Below are 26,921 nucleotides of genomic sequence, written 5' to 3' on the forward strand. Positions count from 1 at the left end.
AAATGTGTGTTCCTTAATATTGGATCCCTTTTTAGCCCAAAGTAACTGATTTTAGGTCTTTATGTAGATTGTTCTTATTCCTAATACTGATACTATGTATTGAGCTATTGGTTGGAAATAAAGGTGTATTACTTATAACAAATTTCATTGAGGAATAAATATACTGAGAAGCAGTGGTTAGAATACAAAGTTCCTTGAAGAGGTTTCTACATGATGTTCTTGAATTTACACCAGAAATGAGTCTTATTACATGCTTTTGCATGCTAAAAACGTTTGCTCACTTTGACCACTTATCCCAGAATATGATTCCATCTGACATAATAGGATTAAAGCAAGCAAAGTATGCAAGTTTTTTATATTTATATCTCCTGTATCTGACATCATTCTCAGTGCACACACAGACTTGTTTAGGCACAATTCTTGGTATACTCTTCAAAACAGAATTTATTATCAAATTGTTATCCAACATTTAACATTGTCAACATCTTCGATTTGCATATCTTCATACGTCATACACATGCTGGAAGGAAATCTTTTGCATATTCTGAACTGTACATAGTGGGTCTTTCCAAAGTTTAATGAAAATGCATTAGCCTTAAACCATTTGTTAATGTTAGTGAAAATTTGATTAGCAGCCATTTCTAAAGTTGTACTTGACTTACTACTTATTGCAGTGTTTGTATCATTTGCAAACAAAACAAACTTAGCATCTGGCAGTGTAACAGATGAGAGGTCATTAATGAAGCCAAGATGGAAGCTTCAGGATCACCACATGTAATTAATTTCCAATCAGATGAAGATTGATTGCCTACTCCCAGATATTTTGCAACAACACCCTTTGTTTCCTGTTAGGTAAGAGTCTAATCATTTTGCGGCACTGCCAATGACACCATTATAGTCTAATTTACTTAAGAGAATGCTGTGATCCACACAGTTAAAAGCTTTTGGCAGGTCACAGAAAATGCCAGTAACCTTCGATTTCTTATCTAATGAATTATGTACATTCTCACTGTATGTGTAAACAGCCTTCTCTATATCAGAACGCTTAAGGAACCCAAACTGTGGCTTGAATAATACGTTACTTGTAGCCAGATGCTTAAGGAGATGCTTGAACACAACATTTTAAAATATTTTTGAAAAAGCTGGCAAAAGTCAAATTGGTATACAGTTTGATGGTATCTCTTTATTCCCCCTCTTGTAAAGAGGCTTAACTTCAGCATATTTTAGCCAATATGGAAATGTTCCACTGATAAGAGATTGATTACACAAGTAACTTAAGAGAGAACCCAACTCACATGAACATTCTTTGATTAACTTCATCGATATGTTGCCATAACCACTACAATACTTTTATTTTAACGATTTTATGATGGATGCTACTTTGTAGGAGACGTGAGTGTCATTTCCATTTTACTGAAGTTATTTGTTAGGACTGCTCTCAGATACTCCATTGCACTGTTCACTGAACCTGATAAACCTAAGCTGTCAGTAACAGAAACAAAGTATTTGTTTAAGAGGTTTGCAACGCTACTTGCACTTGGCACTTGTTACCAATGTCTCCTTTATTTCTAGAGCTATCAGTTCCTCTTCCTTTTTGGCCCCATCTATGTCTTCGATATATCCCATATAGTTTTTTTTGTTCCCCGATGTAAAGATTTCTGGATTACTTGCTTCAATATTTTGCGGTATTCTTTGTAATGCATTACAATGCTAACGTCAGAGCAGTTCCTACATAGAAGATACAGTCTCCTTTTTGTCCCACATGATATCTTTATTCTTTGTGTAATCCATGGTTTATTTTTAGACTTCTGTTTGAGTTGAGTTACCTGAGGGGAGAACAATATTCAAAACAGGATGTAACTTTATTAATGAATGCTTTGTATTTTCCATTTGAGTCAGAAGTATTGTAAACGTCTATCTAATTCATGTCTGTGAGGAATCTCCTATAATTCTCAATTTTTGACTGATTTATTACCCTTGTGTACTCAGATTTAACATATTTTTTTGTCCTGACAAGTTACAATGTTTAACAGAAGATGCTTCATATCATGATCAGATAGTCCATTTACTACTGGTTTTGTGATATGACTTTTTTCCCTGGCTTCATCTACAAAGATACTGTCAATAGCAATCTCAGAGCATTTACAAAGTCTAGTTGCAAAGTTCACAGCAGGAGTCAAATTGAATGCCAGTGTTACTGATTGCAATAATTGTTCACTGACAGGGTTTTTCAATAAATGCATATTAAAATTACCAGCAACAACTATGACCTTGCTTTTTAATGTGAGATGTGGCAAAAGCGCTTCCAGATTTTTTTATGAAGAGATTAAAGTTTCCTGAAGGTTCTTTGTAAATACTTATTATTATAAAGGACTTATTATGAAATACTACTTCTGTTGCATAAGCTTCAAAGTGCTGCTCTGAACATGTGCCAACTCCTCCTTTCTCCATATTTCCTCTACAGAAGTAAGAATCGTGTAACATTTAATATATCTATACCAAATTGTGATCAAGTTATTCCAGTCTGGGACGAATTAGTGTTGTTACTTGAATAAAGAGGAATCCACTTAAAACGCAAGAGACAAAACAGATTGCATTAACAATGGTAGTAAGTCAAAAAGGTCTCAAAGGAATAAAAGATCACCTTTCAGTGGGAAGTGGGAAGATACAAAAAAAGTCAGGTGCACTAATGAGATATTCTCCAACCATCTACAGACATCACAATATCTTGTTGTCTTGTTTTAAAGACACAATTAATAATGATCTACAATTAGTTCAAAACTTTTCTTTTGTAAGAGCTATTGTAAACATGTCTGCCAACCATTTTTCTGACTTAACTTATTAAAATAGAACCATCATTTACTCTCCATGGAGTACTTAAACTTTATATCTATGTGTATAGTTCTTTTCTAATGTTCCTTGTTTTTTAACAATTGCAGTGCACTCTAGCTGTTCTCAGAGTAGAGACGGTTGTTCCATGTTGACAACGAGCACCTATAAGAATGTGTGCAGCTACATTACTGCAGCTGCAGCATTGTATGCTGAAATGCAGGCTGAGCAACATATTTTGCCTGCGAGACGTTTGGATAACAGGTCCCTAACCAATTGTGATGGTTGTTGAGTATCAACACCTCCAACAAACTAATTACAAACACTTCTTGGCAATCAACTTGGCCACAAAACAGACAATTGTTTGAATAAAGCTGTTTGAAATAAAAAAAGCTTTGTAAACTGAAAAAAATTTTGAAGCCAGCATCAAGGCGACTGCTTCACTCCACAAAGGGTTTCCTCTATGGTTGAATTGTCATAACAGTAAGGGTGTTACATGAAAATGTCCTGAAAATAGCAACAGTGAAAGGCAATCAGGTCCAATCACATGCTCCAGCCAAACCTAAAAGAATATGAATTGATTCATACCTTAGAATAGGCGATAAAAGTGTCTCCATAATAAAGTTCAAATTTGTGGGAATATCCTATTGCACATAATTTAGCTTTATATCTCTTTATATTACCATCTGGTTAACATTTATATTTCTAAATCCATATGTAGGCAGATATACTAACTCCCAGGAATTATTTATTCCCAATGAGGTCATTTCATCTTTCATTACTTTGCACCAACGTTCTGCGCCTCTGGGTGCCATCACCCCTTGAAAGTTTGTGGTTTATCAATGACTTCTGCGCAAGTCACACACGCTGAGGTAACACAAGTCATGGGATATATATGTGCACATTACAGATGGAAGTAGTATTGTGTGCACAAGGTATAAAAGGACTATGCACTGAAGGAGCTGTTATTTGTACTCCGGTGATTCATGTGAAAAGGTTTCCAACGTGACAGGAAGTAACAGGCTCTGAGAGCAAAATAGTAGTTGGAGGTAGACACATGGGACATTTCATTTTGGAAACCTTTAGGGAATTCAATATTCTGAGATCCACAGTGTCAGGAGTGTGGCTAGAATACCACATTTCACGCCTTAGATCTCACCACAGACGACACAGTAGCCAATGACCTTCACATAATGAACAAGGGCAATGGAATTTTTCTTGAATTATCAGTTCTAACAGACAAGCAACACTAGATAACCGCAGAAATCAGTTTGATGTGGGGGGGGGGGGCGTACAACGAACGTATCTGTTAGGACATTGTTATGAAATTTTGCATTAATGGGCTATGGCAGCAGATGACTGACGTAACAGCACGATGTCACCTGCAGTGCCTCTCCTGGTCTCGTGGCCATATCTGTTGGGCTACAGACAACTGGAAAACCTTGGCTGGTTATATGAGCCCCAGTTTCAATTGGCAAGAACTGACTGCAGGATTCGAGTGTGGCGCAGACCCCATGAAGCCATGTACCCACACTCAAAAAGGCACTGTGCAAACTGGTGGTGGCTCCTAATGGTGTGGACCGTGTTTTTGCACAAAATCCTGCACCAGAACATTTTCGTAATTATGGATGGCTACAGAGGCAGCGGCTCAGTATTTCCCCATTGAACTTCCAACAACTCGTTGAGCCTATGTCACATCGTGTTGCTGCACTGCACCAGACAAAGGAGGTCCAGAACGATATTAGGATAGTCCCATAACTTCTGTACCCTCAGTGTTGTTTTGGAAACGAATTAAAGGGCAAAATTCATTCATTCCAAGATGAATAACCTTATCAGCAGCACAAGGTCCTTGGTCTTGCACAATTTCAGCTGTACTGTCCAAAGCCTATTGAACTGCATCTTTAAGAACTACAAGATAGTTGTCTCCACCTAATGTTGTGAGTGCCATCTTTCCACACATCAACATGAATAAATAGTCCTGGATTACAGATATGAGTTGGCAAATTTGATCAAGATTCCTTCTTATGTAGTTTATCGTATCAACATGGTTTACAAAAAAATTGTTTAAAACAGCTGATTTTAAATTTGGACTCAAGCCACAGTCAGAATGCTTCAATCTCTCGAAATTTATATGTCCCAACCTCTTGTGCCGTAACTGAGCTATGTGAAACAAGCTTTATAACAGCCTTTATAAGAATTGCCACTGTCCTCTCTCAATGTTCTTCAATTTCGTAGTCTTGAATATTATTTTTAAATCTTTACTGATTGTTGCTACTATTGAAAAAAAAGACATTTCTTCAAAGCAGGTACATGTAATGCGTTCTTCAATGTTTGGGGTTCCTGTACAGGATTTACTAGTGCACTAGTTGTCATGATTACTGCAGCTGCAGCATTGTATGCTGAATTGCAGACTGAGCAACATATTTTGCCTGTGAGATGGTTGGATAACAGGTCCCTAACCAATTGTGGCCTGATCATACTGAAGGTTGTATCTCATGCCTTGCTTATACCTTCAGTATAGGCAACTGAAATATCTTCTAGTTGAACTTTGAACTTCCCTAGTAGATTAAATACAGAAAACCATTTCTGTATGAGCTTGTGTTCTGATGTGGCCTATTGGTTTTGTCTTTGTCTCCCCATGACAATTTAGTCTTTTTTGCTCTCTTTCTTACAGCTACCTTTCTTTTGACATTAATAATACTTCACATTGTTCTAGTTCACAGAATTTTTACGTAAATGAAGTGAACACTGACTGTCAGACTTTCTGTGAGTAGTCCTAACAGCAGCAAATGCGTCACTTCTTCCAACTCTGACACATGCTCTTCTTTTCGTAATCTCACTGTAAAGTTATCGGAAGTCTTTCTACTTTCAACACAGGGTTTCCAAGCAGTAGCAAAAGAACCTTAATCTGCCAAAGTCTCACCTAAAACTTTGGCAGTCTCACATGTATCTTCCAAAGATTCATCAACATCTGCAGGAGAGAGTGATTATGTTTCAGCTTTATGAATATGTTGCACAGCTGTATCACAGTGGGACATTTTCTAATTTAAAAATTCGTAAACACAACCTGCAATATTAAAGTTACGAAATACAACACCAACCAAAACCAATCAGGATGGAAAATATTCCAATCATAGCACAAAAAAGGCGATTATGTACTGGGAACAGGTAAGGATGTAAAAGAAGGGAAATAGCTTTTCGACTTATCTGGCAACTCTGAAGACATTTAAATCAACACATCTTGATATACAGGGTGTTTCAAAAAGAATATATGCATATATTCATTAAACTTTAAGACATACGAATATGAAACTTTACAGACATTTTTATGAACTTCTCAAGTTCAGATTACAGATGTTCAATATGTCCTCCATCAGCAACATGAAGCATATCAAATCGATACTCAAATTCCTCCCAAGCATGTTCTTTATTACTGATGTTATGGCTGTGTGGATGATCAACTCTTCCAGGTTCTGTGGGAGTGGTGGTACATAAACGTTGTCTTTAACGAGACCCCACAGGAAGAAGTCAGAGAGTGTCAAATCTGGTGACTCTGGAGCCCAGCTGAGACATGCGAGGTCGCCAGCTCCTTGACGACCAATGCATCAGTTTGGTAGAGTTTCATTCAGATATTCACGCACTTGGTTACTCCAGTGAGGGGATTGAAAATGAAGTTGTCTTCGTGCAGCCTCAGAAACAACCAGTTTTGTAACATAGCGAGATACTGCTGACCGTTAACCATGTTTCCATCAAAGAAGAATGGGCTGTAAACAGATGATCAGGATATCGCACAAAACACCTTGACTTTGGGCGAATCTCGTACATGTTCAAAGGCTGCATGTGGGTTCTGTAGGCTCCAAATTCGAACATTATGTTTGTTTACCTGACCACTAACATGGAAAGTCGCTGCATCACTGAACACAATGCGTTGTGCAAAAGTGTTATCATTGTTAATAACATCAAGAATCTCCTTACAAAATGCCACACTTTTGCGTTCATCAGGATGCAGGGATGGTAACAGCTGTATCTTGTATGGCTTCATAACCAACCGGGGTCTCACAACACGCCAAATTGTTGTTGTAGGAAATTGTAACACCCGACTGGCACGACGAGTTGATTTTGAAGGACTACGTTGGAAAGCAGTTTGAATTCGTGCAACATCTGCTTCAGGAACACGAGGGCGGCCAGGGCTCTTTCCTGTACATACACATCCTGTATCTAGAAACTGTCGATACCATCTGCGAATGTTCCACACATTTGGAGGATCAATTTGGTACCTCAACTTGAAACGTCTTTGCACTCTAATCACGAAATTACACTTCGCAAACTCGAGAACAAAAAATGATTTCTGCTGCAGAGTAGCCATTTTAAACATATGACGGCTAGCAAGCAAAACAGAAGACAAGTGACATCTAGCGGCGATTAATATAAACTAGACTATGTATTTGTTCTGCAATAGCCGAGCCGAGGCACAGCGATCGATTGTTTGGACAAAATAATACTTTGTAATATGTATATTCCTTTTGAAACTGTGTATTTGTGCTTTCTTAGTATTAGCACCCATTGCATGTAATATAATTCATCACGTCAAGTAAAATAACATGACACATGACATCATGTCGTATAACATGACACATGCCAGCACATCTTCCAACAGGCATTTGTCATTTTGTGCAGTATGGCACAGTGTGTCATTAAAGTTTAAGATATCTCGGCAAACCGACTTCTTACCATCTTCAGGTGTTCCTGGTGATGGGTGATATTTGCTGGGTGCTGCCTGGGTGCCTCCTGAATCCACCACCGCCTCCAGTTGGTGCCTCCACCCACAGATCTAGTGCGATGGTGAGGGAACCATTACTCAGTGCGTCTATCCAGGCCTTCAGTAGCACTGCAGCAGGCGCTGTATGCTAATCTCTGCTGGCATGGTGACAATGCATCTTCGTCCTCTTCAGATGTCGTGAGCAGACCTCTTTATAGACTGCTGCTGTGCTCCGATCATGCTCAAGGCAACAACTTGGTGTCATAATAATTCATCGTATATCCTTGGGAGATGCACTGCCCTGCCACAGTGGACTTTGTCAGCTGAATGTTGTCTGTGTGGCATTTATGTCCAGTGCACCTCACCTGTACTGTCCAGATAGTCTGGCCTACATACATTTTTCCACACTGCCAAGTGATTTGGTAGAGTCCCACTTTCCAGAGCAGTAGGTCATCCTTGACTAATCCTGATAAGCTTTTCATCTTGGCTGGTAGTGGGAACCCACACATGACACTGTGTTTCCATAGTATCCTCCAGATTTTTGCTGATGTATTCCCGACATAAGAAATAATCGCCGTTGCATCCGCTTTTTCTTCATCTTCAGCAGGCTTTGGTGTTGGCTTATTAGGTTGCAAGACATGTTGTATCTTGTAGTTGCTGTAATCGTTCGTAAAGAACTTGAACTGTAAGTGCTGTCGCAGTCCAAGAGGTCGTGTGCTCAGTGCACTAGCTGTGCTTAGGACACCCTCTCGCTGTGAGAGGGGCGTGACAGCTGGCGACTTGCAGGTACGAATCTGTATATTTTGGTTTACTGTAGACGCTGTGCTCTACCGTGTCATTTGGTCGTCGATCGACGAGTACTCCATCTCCATCAATAATTTGACGTCCTGGTGCAGCGAATTCAGGTGTTGCAGAAATACTTGTAGGTGATGGAGTCCATGTAGTCAGTTTACGAACGTTCTACAACGTACCACAATAGGTTTGGGAGATTTTACGTGCATTTTACATGCAGTTTTAGACCGCTATATCGTGGCAACAGATAAAGTTTTCACAAAAAACAACAGTACGACCATTAATTTCATCTAGTTCTCTCCCTCCTAACAAAATGTGAAACGAACACACATTTCTTAAAGCTCTTCTGCCTTGCAATAATAAACTTCAAGATATAAAAATAACAGAAAAAGGAACAGAGATATTAGAAAAAGTGCTCAAACACAACATCAGTATCAAGTCAGACAAACACTACATATAAAACCTAATTGTAGAAACAGAAATCAATCTGATAGAGGAAGTGTGATGTGTAGAAGTGGTGAACATAAACTAACTTAAAAAAATGTGTTTTTTGCACGTAAAATCCGTATGAAGCTAGACTGTCGAATGCGTATTTTCAATGTTATCTTATGAATGCATTTTTTATTTGTTTCTTTGAACTGTTTTAGGACATTTAAGTCACATAAGAGCGAATTTTATGGTTACACTTAGCTCAACTTTATACCATTGTGTTTCAGCAATGGATGAAGGTTATTGGGTAAAAAAATCAATTTTACTTTATCCATTTATCTACGTTCATGCTAAGTTTGAACCTATTCGTAGAAATTTAAAGTATAGAAGTAGCATGCTTCGAAAACCGCATAGGAAAACTTGCTTTTTTTGCGTGAAAAATACGAATCAATTAGCTGAGCAGTAATTTCAGCCCAAGTAAAATATTTTGCAAAAGGAATTAATCGATTCGCACCATTTGCCTGGACACCAGCCCCAGTTTGTCTTTCAAATCTTGCTTAATAAACTGCAACATAGCTACAGTAATACAGATGTTTGAATGGCTATATAAATAGCCTCTCGTCTGGGATGAAGCAAAAACATTTCACTCAGTTTTCCTTGCTTAAATATGAACTGAGCACCAAGACCTCCAAACCGCAATTCTATGTGTATCCTTTTTCGACATATTTCTTACAGTAATGGTAAACCTCAAGATACAGAAATAAAAGAAAACAAACAACAGTATTAGAAAAAGTGCTGAAATACAACATGAGTATCAGTAACAACACAGACATCCACTTCATATTAAATCTAATTACAGAAACAGAAAGCAACAGGCTAGAGGAAGAACTAAACTAAACTCTATTCAAACAGGTCTTGGAAGATTTACTGTTAGCAACTGATTGCCGTGTCATCCTCAGTCGATAGTTGTCACTGAATGTGCACATGGATTACATGTGATCAGCACAACACTCTCCTTGCCATTGTCAGTTTTTGTGAGCAGATGATAGAGGAAGAGAAACAAGAGAACATCACAGTATGTCTAAGGCTAACATGAGAACTGGTGAAGGATGATATGAACAACATAATCACTGTATGAAAGTAAAGAGCATAATAGAAAATCTCAATTAGAAAACACCAGAAAAATTTAAAAGAATAGTACACTCCAGTAACATCATAGACACCAAAGCTGATAAAGTGAACACAATGGCACTGATCAATAAAAAGCAATGATCAGAAATTAACCAAAGAATTCAGCTCATCAAATAACATCACAAAACTGAAATCTGATCCAACAGCATCTTTTCAGACACACACATAAAAGTTCTTCAAGAACATCAAACATTTATTCAGGGACAAAGAGAAACAATACATTACGTAAAAGTGACTTACAGCATCAATTCTCAGATGCCAACCCAAAATTCACAAATAAAATAATCCTATAAGATCTGTCATAAATTTCATAAATGCACCATCATACTAGATGGTGAAATACACAAACAAAATGATAAAAATACTATGAAATGAACAACAGTAGAACAGCAGAAACCATAAATGAACTTACAAAGCCAATAAGAAAACTACACATTCCATGAACAGCATGACTCATTTCTTTTGACACAGAGATCATGTACACATCAGTAACAACTGAAGATACAATAAAACTAACTAACAAGAACCTAATGACTACAAATATCTATAGACATCAGAGAAAAAACCAAAACCCTAAAAGCAACCACATGTAAATATACTTTCAGCCTCAAAAGGAAAATTACTTACAAAAAGGTGGCCTTGTAGTGGGATCCCAAATTCCCGAAATATTGGCAGACACATTCATCTACTGCACAGAAAATGCAATCTTCGATACAATAATTGCAAAGACAGGATACAAAATTGTTTACTGGTATATATTTGTGAATGATGTTACATGCATGACAGGTTAACTAACAGAGAAAATAAATCAACTCCATGCAGGCACAACCAATATACATAAAAGTGTCAAGTTCACCATAAAAAAGAAACTAAAAACAAATAGACTTCATTGATGTAACAATAAAGACAGATGACAATACACATATCTTTGACATTTTCAGAAAGCCAACAGAAACAGATACAGTAATGCACACCACATTAAACCACAAACTGGCAGCTGTTCAACATAATACACAGACTACATAAAATCCAGCTCAGCAGTTAACACTATGAAAAAGAATTAGAAACAATATAGCTCATGCCCAAAAACAATGGACATAACACTGACACAATACAAAAGCTCAACCACAAAATCAAAGTAAAGAAAAATTTAAATAAATAGAGGACTCCACGAACAGCACTGACACCACAGTACACACAAAAGTACATAACAAGAACCACAACATGACGAACAAAAAGAAATGGTACACTTTAACCTAAAGATATAAATTAACACACAGAATAGGGAATATGATAGACGAACAAGAACTACACTTAGCATACAGTACAAGAAACATACCCCACTCAAATTTACAGATACCAATATACAAATAGAAAAACCAGACAAATACCAAGGACCTAGTACATACTATTAAGAAAGAAAAGACTGGAAATCAGTATCTGGGAGCGACAGGCGAAAATTTAAAAACTGGATATAAACAACACATAAGAAGATGAAAATATGAAAACAGCCATTCTACTTTTGCTGAACACCTTGTTAGGTGTAAGCATAGACATGGACCACTTAACACAGAAAAGGATGTGAAAATGGGAAGGATGAATGATCACAGAAAACTCCTAATATTACGGAAAAATTTTTACTTACAAAGATCACTGACAATGAACAATAAATAAATAAATGATAAAATCATTATAAGTAACAACTCACAGACCATCTTAGCCACTAAAAAGTAACAAACAGAGCTTTAGAACATAACCAGGCGAAATAACTACTAAATACCTAGATACAGATACAACAACACACGAAAACGCAGAGTAACAATTGGCAAAACTACGTACCTTAAAAATACCAAACGAAAACAGATGTACAGTGGAAGTGAGGTGTGGAAGTCCTGGATATACAGGTGAAATAAACGCACAAGTAAACCAATACAACAAGAAAACCACAAAATGATATATGTCCCTGTGGTCTGTGCACTGTGCTGTGGCACTTTGTAACAGTAATATCCAACATGGATTTCGTAGTGGAAGTTTTCAAACATGTACATTGGATATGAAATGGATTTACAAAACTTCTTGTTGCCATCAGAGCATCGTTTGCGGCAAAATTTTTGTGGCGAGTTTAATTTTAATCGTCATGTTTCTTTGATTCTGAGGAGGTTTACACCTGTGACAGAATTGATCTGTGTCAAAAGTTTGGCGTTGCAAATTGTATAAGAAAAACGATTCATAGCATTGACCCTAATGTGAGATTAGTATGGAACAGAGACTAAGAGATTAGAAAGTGCAATTTTCGGAAAAAAATGGAAGATCCAAAATGAAAGAAAACTACTGCCAGCTCTGTAAAGCAGTGTGCTTTAAGAACTGTTTAAGAGGGGCTCTACAGTGATGGCTTGTTATGAAACGCTTGTGGGTCCTGTCTTTGAATGTTTCACAGGCATATGAGACCCATACCAAATAGAAATGATTTGTCGAATTTTACTTGAACTCCATACCATGGTGTAACTTGTCATTTTTCAAGTTAACAAACACTATCATTCTGCTTTTATTTGTTTGACATCACACATCTTTGGTCGTTTGTGTGGCAACAAAATGGGCTTTGTTTTCAGTTCAGTACGCAGATGAATGCTTTGTAAAGTGACACATTCTTCTTAAATATGATGACAGAATGATAGAATCTCATACAAGTGTTCAGGAATTCCTTATAGTCACTTATCTGCAATAAAGTGACACAGCGTCATTTGAAGTAAACCAACATATTCCAAAAGTATTGTAACTGAAAATACAAACATTCTGAGTTTCCTGTTACTCCAGAACAGTTAATATTGTAAAGATATATTAATTTCAGGATAAAAGTACTAAGTTTTCACTTTATTTATTGAGTGTAAATATTATGATGAGATGGAAATCCAAATTTATTTGTACTGTGGGAGCACGCAGACGAATAGTTGCGTGTGCACAGTACAGGGGCAGCGGCAAAGACTCTAGTGTGCACGTAATCATTTACTCTTTGCTTTGTGTTTGTTTTGTCTTAGATGCGATTAATAAGCAGCGGCGCGCTATTACTGGTACACAACTTCAAAAACTCAAGGAGCAGCTATACGGGCGGCAGAGGCAGATGGAGGCGTTGAGAGCTACCGGTTCGGAGGTCCGGCCGACACATAAGGACAGCGGAGATGCCGGGTAGGAGCAGTTGTGTTGGTATCATCAAAGATTCGGGGAGCGAGCCTCAAAGTGCATTCTTCCGTGCAGTCACGGCACAGATGTTTCTTTATTAACGGTATCTCGGCGACTTTATGTTCGGGATGTGACGGCTTCGTGTTATTATTTGATAGACGCGGGGTCTGATGTCAGCACGTGGCCAAAGGGGAAATGTACTTCCCTCAGTGACAGGACATCATTTTGCCTCAAGGCTGCAAATAAACAGTCCATAATGACGTATGGCAGTTGTGTCGAAGAAGTGAATTTAGGACCTAGTATTATTTGCAGATGTGGCAGAGTGCATATTAGGAGCAGATTTTCTATATGCATTCGGTTTGTGGAAATTTGGTTATCGCAGCTTGGAATGGGCAAAGAGGTGGTGCATGGTCATGTAGGAATAATCGCAGAGAAGGTACACGGTTCGGTTGGAGTGAGAGAAGTATGCCGACTTAGAGAACCGTCAGCGCAGCCGATAGCCAGGGTGGCTCACCATACAGTTCACCACATAAACACCGTGACCGGGCCTCCAGTCTCCCTCAGACCGAAAAGGTTAGCCCCAGACAGATATGCAGACACAAAAGCTGGGTTCGGAGAGATGTTGGAAACGGGAGTGATACGAAGATCTGATAGTGCATGGGCCTCGCCTCTACATTTAGTGCGGAAGAAAAAAATGGTTCAAATGGCTCTGAGCACTACGGGACTTAACTTCTAAGGTCATCAGTCCCCTAGAACTTAGAACTACTTAAACCTAACTAACCTAAGGACATCACACACATCCATGCCCGAGGCAGGATTCGAATCTGCGACCGTAGCGGTCGCGCGGTTCCAGACTGTAGCGCCTTAAACCGCTTGGCCACCCCGGCCGGCTTAGTGCGGAAGACAGACGGAAGTTGGAGACCTTGTGGTGATTATACGTTATTGAATGTCCGTACGATACCTGATCTGGTTCCCAACATTCGCGACTTTAGAAATAAATTGTCTGGAGCTGAATGTTTCAGTGTAGTCGATTGTAAAAAAGCATACCACCAAATACCGGTGGCTGACATTGACATACCGAAGACAGCAGTCACTACACGTTTCGGTCTTTTCGAGTTTTTACGCACGCCATTTTGTTTAAAAAACGCTGCACAGACATGACAACGTTTCATCGATGAGGTGCTGCGAGGGCTAAATTTCACTTTCACCTATTTAGACGATATACTGGTGTTCTCAGCGGCAGCAGCCCTCCACGAAGAGCACCTCCGAACAGTTTTCGAGAGGCTACGTACTTATGGTGTAGTGGTAACTGACACCAAATGCAGTTTGCGTAAAGATCGGGTGACTTACCTAGATCACACAGTCTCAGCAGCCGGCATCCGTCCTTTGGAGGAGAAGGTCGAGGTTATACAGCAGATGCTTCGCCCGTTCGATTTGCAACAGTTACGGAGGTTCCTAGGTGTTTTAAATTGTTACCGCAGACATCTGCCAGGAGCTGCGGCTTTACAAGCACCACTCACGGAGGTTTTGGCGGGCACGAACACCGGGAAAAATCAGAAGCTACAATGGACAGCAAGCATGCAGCGCGCGTTCGAGCGGATCAAGGAAATCCTAAAGCAAGTGGTTTTACTACCTCACCCAGAGAAAGATGCGAAGCTAGCTATTGTTGTTGATGCAAGTCAGGTGGCGATTGGGGCAGCGTTGCATCAGTAGACTGCTGGTCACTGGCAGCCTTTAGGATTCTTCTCCAAGAAACTCACAGACCCACACCGGAATTGGAGTGCGTATGATAGAGAGCTGCTGGCTGCTTACGAAGCCATAAGGTATTTCCGGCCTTACGTGGAAGCCAGACCATTTACATTGTTTACAGATCACAAACAGCTCACTTTCGCATTCTGCAAGCGTACGGATACTTTGTCACCTAAACAATTCAGGCAACTGGAATTTATAAGCCAGTTCACTATTGGTTTACGACATATTAACGGGGCAGAGAATATGGTGACAGATTACTTCTCACGAGTTGCGGCAATAAAGTATTCAGTGAACTATGCTACAATGGCGAGAGAGCAGAAGGATTTTTCACAACTGCAAGTTTTTCGGCAGAGCACGCCCACAGGTTTGAAGTGAAAAAAACTGTATCTAGAAGGTGAGACAATACAGTTATGGTGCGATACCTCACAGGGACAGCCAAGACCTTTTGTGCCGGAGAGTTTGCGCCGGGAAGTATTCGAAGGGTTACATGGTTTGGCTCATCCGGGACCCAGAGCGAGTATAAAATTAATGACAGAGCGTTTCATGTGACCAGGAATTAAGAGAGACTGTCAGAAGTGGGCGCAGACGTGTCTGGATTGTCGGCGATTTGAAGTGGGACGCCATGTGAAGAAGCCAGTGGGTAAAGTTGACGGGCCAACTGGTCCTTTCGAACATGTGCAGCTGGATATTGTTGGACCGTTGCCAATGTCCGAAGGCTATCGGTATCTATTGACAGCAATTGACAGACTTACGAGATGGGCAGAAGCAATCCCCATTTCAGACATATCAGCAGAGACAGTCAGTCGGGCGTTCTTGACGACGTGGATATCACGGTTCGGATGTCCGGTACATGTCACGACGGACCAAGGACGTCAGTTCGAATCCTCCTTGCTCCTGGAGCTGGCAAACATGTGCGGGTTCCGCCGTCACCGTACCACAAGTTATCATCCAGAAAGCAACGGCGTGGTAGAGCAGTGGCACCGAACACTTAAGGCCGCGTTAATGTGCCATGGCGAGAATTGGTCAGCAGCATTGCCACTAGTGTTACTAGGCTTACGCACTGTTTTCGAACCCGACCTCGGAGCATCTACAGCGGAATTAGTATATGGGGAAACCTTACGCCTACCCAGAGAGTTTTTTCAGAAGAGTACAGGCGAGACGGACCTACCGTACTTGTTGACGAGAGTAAGGGCTCAACTGGCCGAGCTTACGCCACAACCAGTGACACGGCATGGCGTTAGGCCGTCGTTCGTACATCGAGAATTGAGCAAATGCTCGTATGCGTTGTTGTGAACGGACGCAGTCAGAACTCGATTGCAGCTTCCATATACGAGACCTTATAAAGTACTACACCGTACGGACCAGGCTATGACTATCCTAGTTCGCGATAAGAGTGTTACTGTGCAAATAGACCGGGTGAAGCCGGCTCACTTACTGCTAGAAGATGTAAGACAAGAGGAGGCGGCGGGCCTGCAGCAAGACGAGGGGCCCCTGCAGGGTGCAACGGATGGTAGGACAGCGAGCCAAATGAAGCCGCGAGAGGATACGACGATGGAGGAAGTACAGCCGGAAATTCGCACAACAGCCAGGCGAAGGGTCCGGTACAAGTTTCCGCACATTCCTGGAACTCCGCTCTTCAGGGAGGGGGCTGTGTGGGAGCACGCAGACGAATAGTTGCGTGTGCACAGTACAGGGGCAGCGGCAAAGACTCTAGTGTGCACATAATCATTTACTCTTTGCTTTGTATTTGTTTTGTCTTAGATGTTCTATGTTAATGTCTGGTTCATTGCTTCAGAATAAAGTAAAACATTAAGAATACGAACGAGTCTATCATTAATAGAATGGAGCTACGTAGTGGCTACAGTACCATCAGAGATACAAAGCTACTCTTGAATTAACTGAAGTCGTTTGTAAATATAATAGTGTTCATGCTGACATAATCACTGAGTGATGACACATTCTATACTGTAATACAAAATTAAACGAATGGAACGTTATATTTACAGCACATGTGCCGTACCAGAACTACCTCTGAAAATAAAAACAAAACAGAACTGTTGAGATAAAAGCCTTACTTCCAATTTATATTTAGGGAATTTTAAATAACAACCAGAATATCGCATAAAAAATTAGAAATTGTGCCTTTGGAAGTGCAGTATTCACACTGCAATGATAATAAGAAGGTCTCCACATGCAAGGTATCTCAGTGTTATCAAAAACTTAAGGGAAGCTGTGATATTATAACAATTATGTGTATCTCAGTTCCTTGCATAGCAAGAAATATAGTTCAAAAGGAATTCAAATGCATTTTTACTTACTGCTGTTAGTTTACTTTTCGAATAATCTAACGCTTTGGACGACTTAAAGTGGCGAAGTATCTATGCAAAATCCCACTTCTTTGACGATAGACTCACCTGAGATAGTCAGCTGACTGTCCTTGCTGGTTAGCTTGCTGCGGCCACCTCCTTTTCTCTTCTTCTCCGAAGTATATCTGCTAGGAACAGGAATTTCTCGAGACTCTTTCTACCTATAAAAATAAGCAGACGTACACGGTTTCTATTGCTTAACTTCACAATGTATATTTGAACATCAAACTTTTACAAAACTCATTCTCTACATAAACAAACAGTATCAAGTAAATCTCTTCAAGTGTGCAAAGGTTAAAAACAGAGTTCATTTACACATAAGAAAACGTTGGCTTAAAACTGAAGTCCATTCTCATTCTGAATCTGAACACACGTCTTATCCTCTCCAAGTCCAAAACGAACCTTAATTAAAAGTCTTTTTCCAACTCCATTGTTCTTTTGTCACTACAATCGTCAAAGTTACAGAACAGCACTGAATACATAAACATTCCTTGTTCTCTCACTATGGCTGCCATGGTGCGATCGGCAGACACTTGTCGGCACTGTTTGACTGCCACGTCTAGAGTCGTCTCACGATAACCTTCAGTCCTGCACACACAGACAGGTGATGTGCAGTAAATAGGCTCTCTCGCACTTATATTGCAAATATTGTGTGTTCGAGTTGGTAGTTGGCCGAGTGGTTCTAGAATTTACGTGGAAATTCTCGAAACACTACATATCCCCCTCCTCAGATCGAACACGCGAATTTTATACATAATCATTATGTACATTAATATCATACATAATAACAATTCACATATTAAAAGTATTCATCTATTAGATAGATTTATATACACATATATATTTTTTCTTTAATTGTAAATCTTTGTACTCTATAGAACAAGCTTCCGATCGTTGTCTTTCTACTGATTCCTTAGTCTATTTTGCTTTTTAGAACATAAGCATTTATTTATGATTTCAGTCCACATTATTAATACTTAGGAATTGTGAGGACTCGTTCTTTAACTCCAATTGCAAACTTCAGGTGTTCATAGCACTTGAGTACTTTATTATTTATTCTAATTTTTTGTACTGCTTCTTCAGTACATAATAGTCTCATTATTTATAGACTGTAGTTTGGATGAACTCTGGGCAAAATAAAAGTGTTCCCTTTTGACACTCATAAACTTACTTAAAACGTGACAGTGCTAGTGTTACATAGAATTCAAACTTACCAGAATAATCCTTCTTCTGTCACGATACTGTCCCCTCCTGCTAGGATCAGCACCTATACCTTACTTGTGAGTTGACTATATGAGCGAACTTCCTCGTTCCATTCTGGCAGGTACGCCCATTTATACAACATCCATATTCGTTAGGGCACAGGTCGTCCTATCTCCATGTAGGTACGCCTGCCCTTTATATTCAGTAAATGCCGGGTACGTCCCCCTTATCCTTTCTGAGTAGGCCTCATGGTTCATTACCTCCACTATACATTCCTATATATACTATAATTAAATTTTTCTGGTAAAGCTACAAATCTATTCTACACTTTGCATTCACTTCTTTATACATCATCAACTCCCTGGAGTCCTCCCCTACTCATCAACTTCTATACCTGTAATAGAGAGCATCTCTGGAGGTACCATTCAGTAGATAATATGTTTACTTAGATTTTACGAGTCCCACTATCCTACAATTCTTTGGCTTGGCGGTTCTCTTTCATTACTCATGCCTTCTTCTTATGTACACCCATTGTAGAATCATCGTTCATAGTTCTTATTGAATATATAGAGTCCCACTATACTACAATTCTTTGGCTTATGTTCTCTTTCAATGTACTCTTTCATTACTCATGTGGCCTTCTTACGTACACTCATTGTAGAATCATCATACTTCGTAGTTCTTATATGTATATATGGATGTGACAGTTTTTATATAAATTAGCGATGTAGAACTGTCATAATATATAAACGATGTGTGCATATTTCATGATGTACACATACCTTTCCCCCTACAACACTTGGTGGTTCTCACATTGCATCAGGTTTCTGATTGGTAATTATAATGTTTGTGTTTAAGTGTAGGCCTATCTTTGTGTGTATGCAAGGAAACCACGAAAACTAGGAAGGACTTCTGCAATAGAAGTAGATGAATATGGAAAGAGGGAAAAAATAGATAGGTCCTTAAATGAGAAGTAAGAAATAAATAAATAGAAATGGTTGCTAAGATCGAAGAAGAGAAAGAAGATAGCCCCAAAGACAAGAAACCCCTCCCACCCCCCTTCCCCAGGATCCCTACCTCGCAGGTATTTGAGTGAGAAATCGGAGGAGGTGTTAAATCGTCTCCTACAGAACAGACATTCCCAACTTCACCCTTGAGGTCCCCGAAGGAGATTTTAGCAACCCTATGGAAACAGCAAATGGTGAAGAATCAGGCACACTTGTTTGCGAGGTTTGTTTGAAAGGTGTGTTGTGTGTTTTCTGTTAATCATGATTTATGTCTTCTCGTAAACCATGCTGTTATCCACAATACCCACCCCTTTCAAAACTGATACAAACCCTCCCGTCTACATCACATTTCATAAAAGGTATAAAATATTCTATGCAAAATAGAAAGTCTATCCACTATAGTATAATAATTATTTAAATTAGTCACATAATATCATGTTTTCCACAAATATAATATTCCATTCAGTTTATTTCGTCTAGAGATCACCTTTTAATCATGATTCTCTTAAATCAGTCCTAAGGTTATCGTCATGTCCAGTTTCCTAGGTAATCAGATTATAGGACAGTTTAAGAATTCAGAATTAGATGACAGAATAGTTTAAGATTTGAAGGGAATTCGGTGCAGGAAAACTATTTTGGAAGGAACACTGAAAACAACTCGGGATCCGACGGTCGTCACTCTGCCCGTTAACTCAGAATGTTAACATCTCTGGGGGATATATGACTCTGCCCAGATCCCATGGATCTGATATTAGCCTCACTTGTACAAGTGCAGACCAGTACCTTTCGTTAAATTTAGTTTGAAAGTCTCCCCACTGCAAAACAGTCACCACCTAACTGGATAACACCACATTAGGTGAAGTTATTCTATGTCCTAAGAGTTCTACTTTATTATTTAAATCATCAAATTCAGTCTTTAAAGCCCCCATGCTTTCGCATAAACTACCAAATTCTTTGCTTTGCGATTCTATTTTGACATTTAGCAAATTTAATTGATAATTTACTGAGCTTAGTTCTTTCTTTAGAGTTTCATTCTGAGCATTAGAAGCTTCATTTAATTGTAAAGTCTGGGGTTCTAGTTTATCATTTACTTCCTTTCTCAAAGCCTCTGAATCTGCACTCTGTGCATCTAATTTAGCATTTTGAGCTTTGATTAGGTTTAGTAGCTCAGACCAGTCTGGAATTTCTCTACTGATTCTCATAGCCATAGCTGGTTCTTGAGTTTTTTTCCATTTGCCCTGAGTTACCCATATTCTTACTAGCTTTAGACATAGTAATCATTAAAAAAATTCAACTCTGAGTGTAATAACCACAGTAATATTGTTCACTTAACAGTTCTTACTAATATGTACTAAAACAATAAAGTTCTCTTTTACACTCACCTGGCGTAGAGTGTAGGCTACATTGGCGAGCTGATGTGTAACCAGCACCAGTGAACAGCAGCAGGTGCTGATGGCGTCAGTTATTGGTTTCTGCATAGGTGTCAGTGAGCAAACGTGGAAATAGTTCAGCACCGGTGAACAGCAACTGGTGCTGGTTGCATCAGAAGTTGGTTTCTGCATTTGCATACCCATGATGTGTGAGAGCTGTATACTCCCCACACCAGACCTTCTTAGTCGAATTGTTCTTTGCATATCTCTTCTTAGTCTAATACGTCGAGATCTTCTCTCTGTTCTTTTAACGTTATTACTTTATTACGTCGTCCGTTTTTTTGCATTTACTAATTTTCAGCATTTGAATTTATAGGCAGAATCCAATTCCATGGACTGGTTCTTTTCTCATGTTAGGCTCGGTTGCTATGGCAACACATAATATCTGCTTATCTCGTTTTCGTCTCAAAATTCCGGTTTTCTTCTGTCCTTTCACACAGGACGCCATTTTCTAATGCTTTGTGGCATGTGAGACAAAAAATTAATTTTCTTATCTTTGTAATTTGATGATCACATATACAGACTTCAGTGTCACCGTACTCGTCGATTAACGATGTATTTGATTCGAAACCAAGCAGAATTTTCTGCGGAACATAGATATATGACTGCCAGAAACAAACTAACAAACATTTATGAGAGAGCTGGTTTAGTAACCATGTCCTTTTTGAATATGAATTGGATACACCTCTTATCCTTTCCAAGTCCAAAACGAACCTTAATTAAATATCTTTTTCTAACTCCATTATTCTTTTGTCACTACAATCGTCAAAGTTGCAGAACAGCACTGAATACATAAACATTCCTTGTTCTTTCACTATGGCTTCCACGGCGCGGCCGGCAAACACTTGCCAGCGCCAATTGACAGCCACGTCTATAGTCGTCTCATGATAAACTTCAAGCCTGCACACACACACACATGCGATGCACAGTAAATACGCTCTCTCACACTTACATTTCAAATATTGTGTGTTCGAGATGGTAGTAGGCCGAGTGGTTCTACAATTTACGTGCATTATTCAATGATAATAAAAAGGTCGCCACATGCAAGGTATCTCAATGTTATCAAAAACTTAAGGCAAGCTCTGATATTATGACAGGTATGTGTATCTCAGTTCTTTACATAGCAAGAAATATACTTCAAAAGGAATTCAAATGTATTTTCACTTACTGGTATTCATTTAATTTTCGAACAAAAGTTCATCCTCTTTCAAGAAAATTTTTGTTAGTGTGTTTGACACTCCTTAATCATTTCAGTGAGACACTCATTTTCATATCAGATGTTGATAATGTTTCTGTGAACTCTCGAGCTAAAATCTGTATAATTAAATTTACACCTGCAAGAAATCTTTCAGTTTAGAATATCTTGAATAAAGCACCAATAGAAAATTAGATCACACATGTCTAACTTTCACAGCCTCAGAGTGTAATAGTATCAGGATGCACAAGACATTTTTTATTGCCTGTGGAGAGGTGGTTGTGGCTAATGACCTCATCATTGATTTCACAGTAAGCCATAATCTACCTATAAATGTTGGTGACATAACACATTGTATATTAGTCAATCTTTATTATGAGAGGTGGAAAGGATCGAACATATACACATGTTTATTCATGTCATGTATATAAATTTGAGGCAGAGAATAATTTTTTCCTGTTTCCTTCTTATTAAAAACGTGGTTATATTCATATATCTGTATATGATTTACGTTTTCCATGTGTCACGGTGACAAATCCTGTATTATTGTGAAATGGTATACTAATACTAATGTGACTGGAAATGGCTCTTATTGTGGCTTAGTGGCTAGGTGTTCAGTTCAATTGAAATCCAGTTTAGTTGTATGTTCAATTGATTGCAGCTGAAATCACTCGTAATGATGTGAAACATGTGAGTTTTATAGTTATAGTACTCTTTTACACTGAAAAATATGGCAACATACCGATGACTACATGATTTTCTTAAGTTTTTTTACATACAGTGTTTTTTTTACATACAGTGATTTATTATTAACTATGTTCAACATGTCTCTCTCTCTCATTCTCATACAGCTCCCTTTCCCCAACTCCCCTCCTCACCCCACACTCACATTGTAGTTATTATTATGAATTCGGAAGTTCTTTCATGGATTAGGAGGAGTCATCAAGAAGATGCGAGTTCAGTTTGTGTATGAAATCAACTTTATTATCTATTACATTCTCTACATCGCTAGACAGGTGGTTGGAGGTTATTATGGCTGAATATCTCAATTCTTTCTGTAAATTGTGTCTTCTTCTAGAATTTTATATATATATATATATATATATATATATATATATATATATATATATATATATACATATATATATATGGAATGTATATACACACATGTGTTCTGATGTCCACACTTTGTATCATTGTGTTAGCCATCTGCTACATATACATTTATTTGCTCAGAAATTTGTGCTGTGCTTCTTGTAATGAATGGTGACAGAAAAAGAAAATACTAAGGCAACTATGAATAAAACAGTATCTAAATAACACAGGTATGAGACATTTAAATGGCAGTGGCGTGTTGTCTACAGATTTCAAAATTAGTTCACAGTATGATTTCAGATTTTTTGCTTGGGAAACTGCAGTGATACAGCTGGCAATAATATTTCGTTAACTGGCAAGTAGTGATGTATATACCAGTTTGAGCTATTTATTCCTGAAACTGATAATTACTTAAGGGAGGTTCTTAGTCATCATGAGAAGATTAACTGATTTTCAATACATAATTTAATGAAAAACTATTTATGCAACTTCATTCAAAAAAGATTATACATGGATTAAAATCCTCAATCCCGCCAAATTCAATTTTTTGTCATCAGTGTCCTTCACTCCAATTTCCAGTAGTTTGTTGAAGGGCTCATCTATTACATCTTCTCTTTTGTTCTGATGTAATGCTCCTCCTCTGTGCTATTACATCGCCATAACATGAATATACATCCACAATTTTCATATACGTTTTTAATACATTTGTAGGCTTCTTCTTCTCTGTTTCCCTCTTTATGGACTTATTCTTTCCAGTAATATGACTAGAGACTTTTTATCTAATATCTTACACTCAGGGCATCACATCTCAATTTTTTAATTGAATAATCTTTAGAAATGATATTCCATATGACTTCTGTTTGTGTGGAATCATCTATAAATTTCAGCATACTTTCTAAGCAGTCAAGAGACAATACTGCATATGAACGACCTTCAAACCTAGACTCAATACAGTTCACAAAGAAAAAGACATGGAGCCTAGCTGCCTGAAAATTACTAAACAGTGCAAGAATACCCAATAAACCTGGGGAGCAATATGCTATGATGTATGCCCTCCAATTTGAAGAATTTACACATGTACAAATATGCATACTTGGAAATGTAACCAAATATGCATAGTTGAGTAGAAAAAAGGCTTCATGTGGAGACACCTTAAGGGAGAAAATGTACTGTGAGGCTGTTATCACTATGCCAAACTGTTTAAAGAGCTCCTTGAAACAGGTTCTAGAGTATGCTAAATGTTATCTTCACTTCATATTTCTGTGTAAGAAACACTTATTGTCTCAGTGACAAGTTACACCTGAATGTGATGAGGTAAGACATCACTGAAAAGAAATGAAGTTTCAGTTAACTTCCTGATATTTGCATGAACAAAATCTGTTGTTATCCACAACTCAAAAGTTGCAGAGGTTAGACATTTAAGAAAAACTGTAATATGTATTTTCAGTTGAGATTCTAGTCAATATAAACACCTAAGAATTTAGAATATTCTGTATTACATTGTAAATCCAAAAGCGTCTAGCATTCAATACCCAGTCAGTCATAGAACCTTTTGTTTGTCTCCTATCACTCCTTCCACTTGGAAACATAGCATGGTAGAACAGACTCACTCCTTAAACAGACCATGGTTCATGGTGTGGGTTCCTGTTGTCATGTCCTAGTTCATGAACCACAGGCAATGTATGAGTGGCCAAGTAAGTGCTCCTGACAGTCGGGATACGCGTTACTTTGGAATAAGGCTGGGCATCTCGGACATATTCTGAGTCATGGTCACCTTTGTGCTCAGACGGCAAAGACTACGAAATCCACCGGTTAGTCCCTCAATCGTTAGGGGTAAAACTCAATGGGACCCGGGGCAAGTAAGGCTAGCAACCTGCTTCCCAGGTACTTTAAATATGATGCTGGCAACAATCAGAGCAAAATTTCTCAGACCTTTGGAGGTGACGGAGTCCCACCTCTAACTGACAAACCAGGGACTCCTACGATACGACTCGGCAATCGAATGGTAACGAGATGGGGAGCTATTAATATCAATGGGGACTACTCTGGGAAGAAAGTAGAGCTGGCAGAGGCTGCAAGTAAGATGGGGTTGGACGTTTTAGCTGTTAGTGACATTCGGGTAAGGGGTGAGAAAGAAGAGGAAGTGGGAGAATACAAGGTCTACCTGTCAGGAGTCAAAGCAGGAATAGCACAATGGGGTGTAGGGCTTTACATCAGGAAAGAAATGGAACCCAGCGTAGTTGCAATAAGGTATGTAAACAAACGACTGATGTGGATAGATTTGACAGTGTCTAGCAAGAAAATTAGGATTGTGCCAGTATATTCGCATTGTGAAGGGACAGATCAAGATAAGATGGATAGTTTTTATGAGGCACTCATTGATGTAGTTGTTAGAGTAAAGGACAAGGACAGTGTTCTGCTCATGGGTAATTTTAATGCCAGGATTGGAAATCGAACAGAAGGGTATGAAAAGGTTATGGGTTAATTTGGAGAGGATCTGGAGGCCAACAGGAACGGGAAACAACTCTTTGATTTCTGTGCCACTATGGGCTTAGTAATCACAAACTCCTTTTTTAAACATAAGGACATTCACCGGTATACTTGGGAAGGCAGAGGAACCAGATATGTCACTGACTATATAATAACAGATCAGGAATTCAGGGACACACATGTATTCAGGGGATTCTTTGATGACACTGATCACTATTTAATCTGCAGTGAACTCGGTATTGTGAGGCCGAAAGTGCAGGAGGTCAGGTCCATATGTAGGAGGATAAGAGTGGAGAAACTTCAGGATAAGGAAATAAGGCACAAGTACATAACAGTGATATCAGAAAGGTACCAGTTAGTTGAATGTAGTCAATTACAGTCATTGGAAAAGGTATGGACAAGGTACAGGGACACAGTACTAGAAGTGGCTAAAGAATGTCTTGGAGCAGTAGCGTGTAAAGGTAGGATGAAGCAAACAGCTTGGTGGAATGAAACAGTCAAGGTAGCCTGTGAAAAGAAAAAGAAGGTGTATCAAAACTGGCTACATACTAGAACTCAGGTAGACAGAGAAAGTTATGTTGAAGAAAGAAACAAAGCCAAACAGATAATTGCACCATCCAAGAAGACATCTTGGGAAGACTTTGGAAACAGGTTGGAGACTTTGGGTCAAGCTACTCAAAACCATTCTGGAGTGTAATTAGCAGTCTTCGAAAGGGAGGTAAGAAGGAAATGACAAGTATTTTGGACAGGTCAGGAAAATTGCTGCTGAATCCTGTTGATGCCTTGGGCAGATGGAGGGAATATGTTGAAGAGTTGCTCAATGTTTCAGATTTCGATGTACAATGGGATAGGAATTATGATGCAAATAGGATCACATTTGAGGAAGTGGAGAAAATGGTCAATAGATTGCAATGCAATAAAGCAGCTGGGGTGGATGAAATTAAGATAGAACTCATCAAATAGAGTGGAATGTCAGGTCTTAAATGGCTACACAGGATAATTGAAATGGCGTGGGAGTCGGGACAGGTTCCATCAAACTGGACGAAAGCAGTAATCACACCAATCTTTAAACATGGAAACAGAAAAGATTGTAACAACTACAGAGGTATCTCTTTAATTAGCTTTGTGGGTAAAATCTCCTCAGGTATTGTTGAAAGGAAAGTGCGAGTATTAGTTGAGGAGAAATTGGATGAAAATCAGTGTGGG

The sequence above is a fragment of the Schistocerca nitens genome, chromosome 7 (assembly GCF_023898315.1).
Source record: "Schistocerca nitens isolate TAMUIC-IGC-003100 chromosome 7, iqSchNite1.1, whole genome shotgun sequence".
Taxonomy (NCBI): Eukaryota; Metazoa; Arthropoda; class Insecta; order Orthoptera; family Acrididae; genus Schistocerca; species Schistocerca nitens.